This window comes from Solanum stenotomum, chromosome 11 (assembly GCF_019186545.1).
Source record: "Solanum stenotomum isolate F172 chromosome 11, ASM1918654v1, whole genome shotgun sequence".
NCBI lineage: Eukaryota > Viridiplantae > Streptophyta > Magnoliopsida > Solanales > Solanaceae > Solanum > Solanum stenotomum.
The window spans coordinates 49,925,320-49,933,143 of record NC_064292.1 but is presented as its reverse complement, the minus strand read 5'-3'; the positions used below and the strand labels follow the sequence as shown (position 1 = coordinate 49,933,143).

The 7,824-nt window shown below is 33.6% G+C and overlaps 1 protein-coding gene across 9 annotated transcripts in view; it reads right to left on the bottom strand.

The window, feature by feature from the left end:
- Positions 1-7,824, bottom strand: part of LOC125845341 (putative late blight resistance protein homolog R1A-10) — a 700,072-nt gene that overhangs the window by 187,200 nt on the left and 505,048 nt on the right. Inside the window, exon 2 of one of the 9 annotated variants that reach the window (XR_007444263.1) lies at positions 4,394-5,062. The exons of 6 other annotated variants lie outside the window; for them this stretch is intronic. The gene's annotated coding sequence lies outside the window, so the exon portion shown is untranslated. Of the gene's footprint in view, positions 1-4,393; positions 5,430-7,824 lie in introns of all 9 variants that reach the window. 2 more of the 9 variants (XR_007444264.1, XR_007444266.1) reach the window with 2 other exon arrangements.

Here is a 7,824-nt window from a genome sequence, read left to right as displayed (position 1 = left end):
TCCAATAAATCCATAAAGAAAGTATGAATTATCAAGTGTTGTTGGATAGGTTTGAAGAAGAAGACAAGAGAAAAATACTTCAAGTTACTTTTGATGGGCAATCAATCTTTTTTAATTCATGCGTTTGCAATAGAAAGTTTGAGGCTGATAACTCAACTTTCTTCTTGATTGGCATATTTTTACATTATTTAAGCATCCTCATTTGTAATATCATCATGGAGTGTATTACAAACTCTGTGGTGATCAGAAAATACTTAGTTCTCTCTAGCTCTTATTTTCTTCATGCTTGTTAGGTAATAGACACTTCATTAGAATTAGTAAGGTAAGGCCTAGCCCCCCTTGCTTGCACTTATCCCTATTGATATTTTTTATGTTTAATAAAAGGCCACTAGACACTATCTAGTGGTAAATTTGCGGAAAAAAAAAAAAAAAAAAAAAAAAAAAAAAAAACTCTCCACAAACGATATTAAAAAGCCTACAACTTTGATTTTGAATTCAATTTTTAAAAATTATAATTTTATTTGGATTAAATATTATTGCAAACGATTGAATATATTGTTTAAAACTAGTATCTCAATGTCGAAGGCACAACATTGTAAAATATTACTCCATAAATTTCAATAGTTAAAAAGGGTGGCATGTAAGTCAAAATAAGTGGAGCCCACAGTGGGCGATGCAATAATTTGGGCTAAAAATGTCTTTACAGTTGAAGGAAAACAAAGCTGCAATAATATGAACCAATGAGAAAAAAGAAATCAGGTCAAATGACTCAACTACCCTCAGCAGGCAAGCAGGCATATTGACTTGTTGCTTGCTTGAGCTAAATGCACACATACAGTCTACAGAGACGGTCTCTCTCACACACACATTTCGTTTAAAGGTTATATATGTATATATATACGTAGATGTTATATATATAGTTGACAATCGTTTGTGGCTGCATTATTTACATCTTGCACTATTTACGTAGTGCTGCATCTTGCTTGCTTTCCGGTGTTAGTTAGAGCTTTAGAAGAAGTACCTGCGAAAGAAGAGGGAAAATGAATTTAAGTTTAAAGAGGAATATTTAGTTATACATGCATGCATTTTAATGTTATGATTTTAGTCATTTTGACGACCTTATATTCTTCTGTTTGATAAGAGTTGCATTAGTAAACAACAATATAATCAAATTGTAGCAGGTATAGTGTAGTGGTTAAAGTGTGATTGTGAAGTAAATAAATAAGTGTGAAGTATATAAAGGATGATATCTACGACACTGTAAAGAGCACAATCCCACCCACTAAAGCAGTGGCTTTAGGCACCAAAAAAATAAGGGCGTCAAAATATATATATATTCGAAGACATAGATTTGATTAAATGAAAAACACACCTCGAGATCAAACCAAAAGCAGAGCAAGTACAGAGTAAAACACAGACAGTAAACTCAAAAGATGAAGGAGATACATACATACATACATTACATAAGAAGTGAAGTAAGTTGGGTTGGGAGGGCGGCAAAATCTACTTTGTTATCTGGTGACAAGACGTGATATTAGTGATGCCACCTTAGACCCTCCTTCAAGCTTTAAAACTAACATTACTATATGATAATGAACTATTAGTAACGATAAAAACTTAAGTCACATCAAACATTTATATATTCAATCGACATGTCAGTAGTGCTGCTGGGATCATCGCCATATTGGGCTGCCACAACACTAATTAAAATTCCAAGACATCGATCAAACATAGCAGGTGAGACATGAAAAATGTAATCCTTAAATCTTAAAAACTTAAAATAGCATACAAAGCCAACTTGTTAATTTGAAGGACTCACCTGTAGAGAGGCCAACTCAGTTGACAATAACTTGATCCTCTCTGACTCTTCTTTTATTATATATCTTCTCTTTTTCTGCAATCACCTCATCCTTCCTTCCAGTTCTCACGTAGTCTCCCCAATGTTGGAATCTTAGAAAAATAGAACCCATGAGATGGCTAATAATTAATATTTGATATCCAAATTTGAAACAAAACAAATCTACCTCCCAAACACCAATTCAGAACTCACTATTGCAGAATTACCTCACAACGCGAAGGAAAAATACTATATGAAGTTTAAAAACATCATTACTCGATGCCAGTGACAATAGCAAAGTACAAAGTATGCTAAGCTAACCCAAAAAAGTTGATTCGCTCAGAATCAAATCTGTCGTAAAAATTTCTTTCGTTTAATTACACCAAAAACCCATACGTACAGAAAGAAGACCAAATTAACTGCTGCGAGTGACAAAAAAACATTGAAACGCAACATGGGCTAATGAAAAGACGAAACAACAAAACCAAAATTGAAGCTTCAAATTATTGTGGTCTCCTAATTAAGCAAAAGCAAAATTGAACATCAACAACAAACTCAAATAGAAAAAAAAAAAACAAACAGATATGAAGACACTCGGATCAAATTCATGAACAAAACAACGTGAAAACCACAACATTCAGTTGTTCGGTGGTCGTTGATGTGGTGGTTGTAAGCTGCTGTCGGATCTTTGAAACAGTGAAAAGAAAGTAAAAATTGGGTTGGAATTTTTTTTTGGTGGCCGGAGCTTGACCGGAATATGAGGTGGTGATGACCGGAAAATAATGAAAAGTGAAACCCTTTGTGAATAAAATCTGAAAATTCTCAACCATAATCTAAAAATATTTCACCACATACAAAGATGAGCCAAATCTACAGTCAAATGTAGAGAAGGGCGGAGAAATATTGAACACAAACAGAGTGGATGCATATTCCACTTCAATGTATGAAATATTGCCCTTTAACTTGGCCTCGTTTTACATTTACATTCTAAAACTTTGGGTGTGCACAAGTAGACACTTTAACTTGTATAAAATTTAAATATATACCCTTGGATCGTTTTTTACCTAACAAAATATCCCTTTGAGTTGGGGTTGCTCGCTATCGCCTAGTAAAATACTTCTTTGATGTGTATTATAAGTCTATTTAGCAGGTGAAATAAAAATAGGAAGAGCGCATGAACATATTAATTAAGAATTGACTAATAATCAAAGATGGAATTTTAACATACCTCTGGAAAAATTTGAAGTTGAAGCTCATAATTTCCCAAGCTTTCTTGCTCTTCCTGAATTTTCTTTGCACTTGTCTTTACACCAGAGCCGCAATTAAATATTTGGATTATTTTTAGTGTCATTATTTCTCCAATACTCTCAGGAATCTCCTCTAGTTTAGGCAATTCATACAGAAATAGTTGCTCAAGCATCGGAAAATTATCACTACCAGCTGCTAATTCCCACCTTTCCAGATCTGCTCCACCAATTTGTAGACATTTTAATTTGTGAAACACAACATCTTCATCTACTTTCCAAGCTGTTCCATCAAATGCATGATCCCCATAGAGCTTCTCAAGATTGGGTAAATTAGCCAGCAAATTCACAACTTCCCATGGTATACAAGTATTTAATAAACCCAACTCCTTAAGATTAGAAAGAGAAATATCTCCAGAGATAATCATATGATCAATGTTTTGTATGTGTAGTGTCTCCAGATCCTGTAAATTACTGAGAGAATCAAGAATAACAGCCCAATCAGAATGCTCAGATCTATCTATAATCAGTAGCGTTTTTAGATTGGGAGTTCTTCTTATGATTTCCGCAACAAAAGGAGAGTTATTGAGATGAAGTGTTTGCAAGTTATTGAGAAGGCACAAAGGTTGTTCTGCTTCAACAGGATATGATATATGTAGTGGAAATTGAATATCCAAATATCTTATCTCTGTCATTCTCCAGATATCTAATGGGTGGTTCAACTCTGTCTGTTCAAAACCTACAAGAATTATGGTCTGTAGATTTCTCAATTTGGCTAGTGAAAGACCTCCCTCAATTCTTGCAGAAACATATCTCAAATGTACAAGCTCAGGTATTACACCAGAGAAATCGCACCAGAGTGATATTACGTCCAACACCTTAAGCAACTTGAACTCTGAAACAATGGAACAAATCCTTTCTGGAAAATGTACTTGCCTTGAAATATAGGTGCGGATAATACCACTGCTATGTTGCATACCATAATCAGGCTTCTCTTCATATTTAGACAGAAAGATCACTCGACGTTGACCATCTATGGCATCGAGAACTTTCCCATTCATGACATGCACAACATTTTCAGTATGAGTTTCACTTAGGCATAGTTGGCGAAGAAGATCATGAATTTTGCAACTTCTCACCCTTCCATCATTCCATTGTCTATCAATCAAAATTAGACTTCTATCAATTAACTCTTGTAGATACTCCTTTGCCACCACTTCTAATATTTTATTGCTTCTTGCCTTTACGAATTGCTCAGAAATCCATAACCTAACCAACTTTAAAACATCAATCTCCGTATCTTCAGGAAAACCTCCAATGTAGAGAAAACAAGCCCTCAAATACTGGGGCAAATAATTGTAGCTCAGAGACAGAATTGATTGGCACCGTTCGGACACCGTACCAAAGAATGAGTTCAGATTTTCCTCAACCTTCTTCCAATTATCATGTGTTGGGTCCATTTTTCCAAGAAGTCCAGCAACAACAACAACTGAGAGGGGTAATCCTCGACATTGTTTTACAATATGCTTCCCGATTTTTTCTAAGAGAGGAGGACAGTGATCTTTTTTGAATAGTTTTTCGGTGAATAGATTCCAACTATCTTCTAGACTTAGAAAAGACTTACTATGCGGTAGAAAATCAGGACAACTGACATAATCAGCAACATACTTGAGCCGAGTGGTTAATAGAATTCGGCATCTATTGTCATCATTTGGAAATGTTCTTTGCATTTGGTCCCAAGCCTTTGTACTCCAAATATCATCTATGACAATTAGAAATCTCCTACCCTTCAGACCTCTATACACAATCTCCATTAGTTCATCATCGCTCATTTCTTGCTTGCTTCCAGTAATTGAAGAGACAAGTTCAAGAAGCATTTGTCTCTCATTGTATTCTTGAGAGATAGTGACCCATGCTTGTTTATCAAATCGAGAACGAATGTATGAATCATCATAAACTTTTTTGGCAAGAGTTGTCTTACCTATACCGCCCATACCAAAAATTGGTATGACAGTTAACTCGTCTGTTTGTGTAGTAACGCGATCAAGTATGATGTTGAAGTCATCCTCCATTCCAACAATAGTATTTTCCTCGATTGTACTTTTTTCTAGTGAGGAGGAAATTCTTGCTAATTCTGCAGATTTGCTTCCATGGTTGTTAAACTCGATCAACATCACCTCTTTGTTGAGAAAATAAACCTGTTGTTCCACTTTCAACAATTCTTCATAAAAGGATTTACAAACCTTTTGGCGCTTGTCCTTTCGATCTGCTAGAATGATCTTTCTTAGACTTGAATCAATTCTATCTTCTGCTTTGTATACTACATTTCTGATCCTCTTTTCTATAACCTTGAAATTGAAAATCGATAAATTAATTAATTATTATTAAAAAGAATATATAACATCAGTAAGCTAGATTTAATGAATTACATATATACCTTAAGAGTTTCAATAACCTTTGTGGTAGTATTGTCAAGGAAATCCTGCAGAGCAGAAAGATTTTGACAGAGAGATTCGAGATGTTGTTGTATACAACATCGACAAACGAAAGATTGATTTGGTTTCAAGAGTTGGTTCAATGTATACATAAGTGAAGAAATAGCAGCATAAGCCATTTCTCTTGCAGGGCAGAAAGAGTCAATAGAGAGGATAACAATTATTGCAATTTGCAGATTTAATGTCTCTGCTTTGTTATTATTAGGCTAAGAGGTTTTGTCCAAATGATTATATTTTTTTCCAAATGTGGGACACCATTTGTTTATAATTGTGAAACAAGGACTAAACTTTTGTCATTATCTTTAATTAAACAATTGATGGGTTTGTTGACCAATGATGACACAATGGTTTAATCAGCCTAAGAAGGATTATTCATCTGTTTTGTCTTCTTTGACAACTACAATTAATTAATCGAGATGCATTTAAGCTAATCAAGATACAAGCAGAAATTATCAAGAAACAAAGAGATACCTTTGCAAATGTGAGAGCTTTTAACTGAGATAACTGTGTAACTATCAATTTGAAGCCGTTTTTCAAATTATTATTCAAAATAAACAAAGGCCAACACACTCGTATTCCTTCTTTTATTGGTAATTTTTTTTCATACTTCTTATTTATTGTACTCCTTCGGTTCATATTAAGCGAATTGTTCGTCAACTGACAATAAATATACGTTAATTAGGGGTGGCAATTTCAGCCCATATTACTGAAATAAGTCCATTTTACCCATATTTAATGACTTGGATCACTCATATCGGGTAAATATTGTTATCTCCTGTATTCAAATTAGCAAATCAGAAATAATAAAAGATGAAAAGAAAAACACAAAGAACTATCCAAGTCCACAGAACTCACTGTGTGTCCTTAAGAAATTTAATCCCCTCAAGTACCCGAGGTTGCAGATTAATTCCTCCCAAGATAAAACGGATTAACCATTAAAGAAGTAGTTGTACCTCAAACTTCGATAATTTCAACGAACTCAAAATGATAGCAACGAATCACACACATAGACACGATCGATCGATTTTGTTTTGTAAGAAATGTATGCAAAAGAAGGGAAGAATTCGATACAGAAAAATGAGAGAAAACCTCTCTATTTATAGCCAACAAAGGGTAAAGGTCACAACCCTTTGGAAAGAAGACAACCTTTCAGAAAGGTCACAACACTTTGGAAAAGGCATAACCTTTCAAACGGTCACAATCCTTTAGAAAGGACACAACCTTTCATAAAGTTCACAACCCTTCGGCATAGTCACAACTCTTCAAGAGAGTCACAATCCTTCATTTCCTGTTCACACATTTAAAACCCAACAAATATGAGCTTCAAGCTATTTTAAGAGGGTGAAATTGTATGAAATAACAAACTATTAATTCAAATTAAATGTTATAGTCATAGTTTATTTTAATTGTAATTCGCATCAAACATCCCCTTTTTTTGTCATCTGATTCGGTATACAATTAGCCATTTTATACATTTCGGTATAAAATATATAAAATGTGCATGTGTTTGTATAAAGCGGGAGAAAAGTGTATATATACAAACACAAATACATATATTTTCGTCCTATACACTTATAATTATATAAATACAGATTTTATTATACAAATTACAATGTATACATAAGTGAAGAAATAGCAGCATAAGCCATTTCTCTTGCAGGGCAGAAAGAGTCAATAGAGAAGATAACAATTATTGCAATTTGCAGATTTAATGTCTCTGCTTTGTTATTATTAGGCTAAGAGGTTTTGTCCAAATGAATTTATTTTTTTTCTAAATGGGGGACACCATTTGTTTATATGAGTAATTAAAAGAGATGATGGATGACAACGCAATCAAATGAGATGCTCAATGGGGTATTTTTTTTCTATTTTTATAATTGTGAAACAAGGTATAGCGAACTAAACTTTTGTCATAATCTTTAATTAAACAATTGATGGGTTTGTTGACAGATGATGACACAATGGTTTACACTACTACTATTAATCAGCCTAAGAAGCTTATTCATCTGTTTTATCTTCTTTGACATGCAATTAATTAATCGAAATGCATTTAAGCTAATCAAAGACACGAGCAACAATTATCAAGAAATAAAGAGCTAGCTTTGCAAATGTGAGAGCTTTTAACTCAGAGAGCTGTGTAAATCTCAATTTGAAGTTGTTTTCCAAATATCATTTATTCATATGCATATGCATATCATATATATATATATATATATATATATATATATATATATATATATATATATAT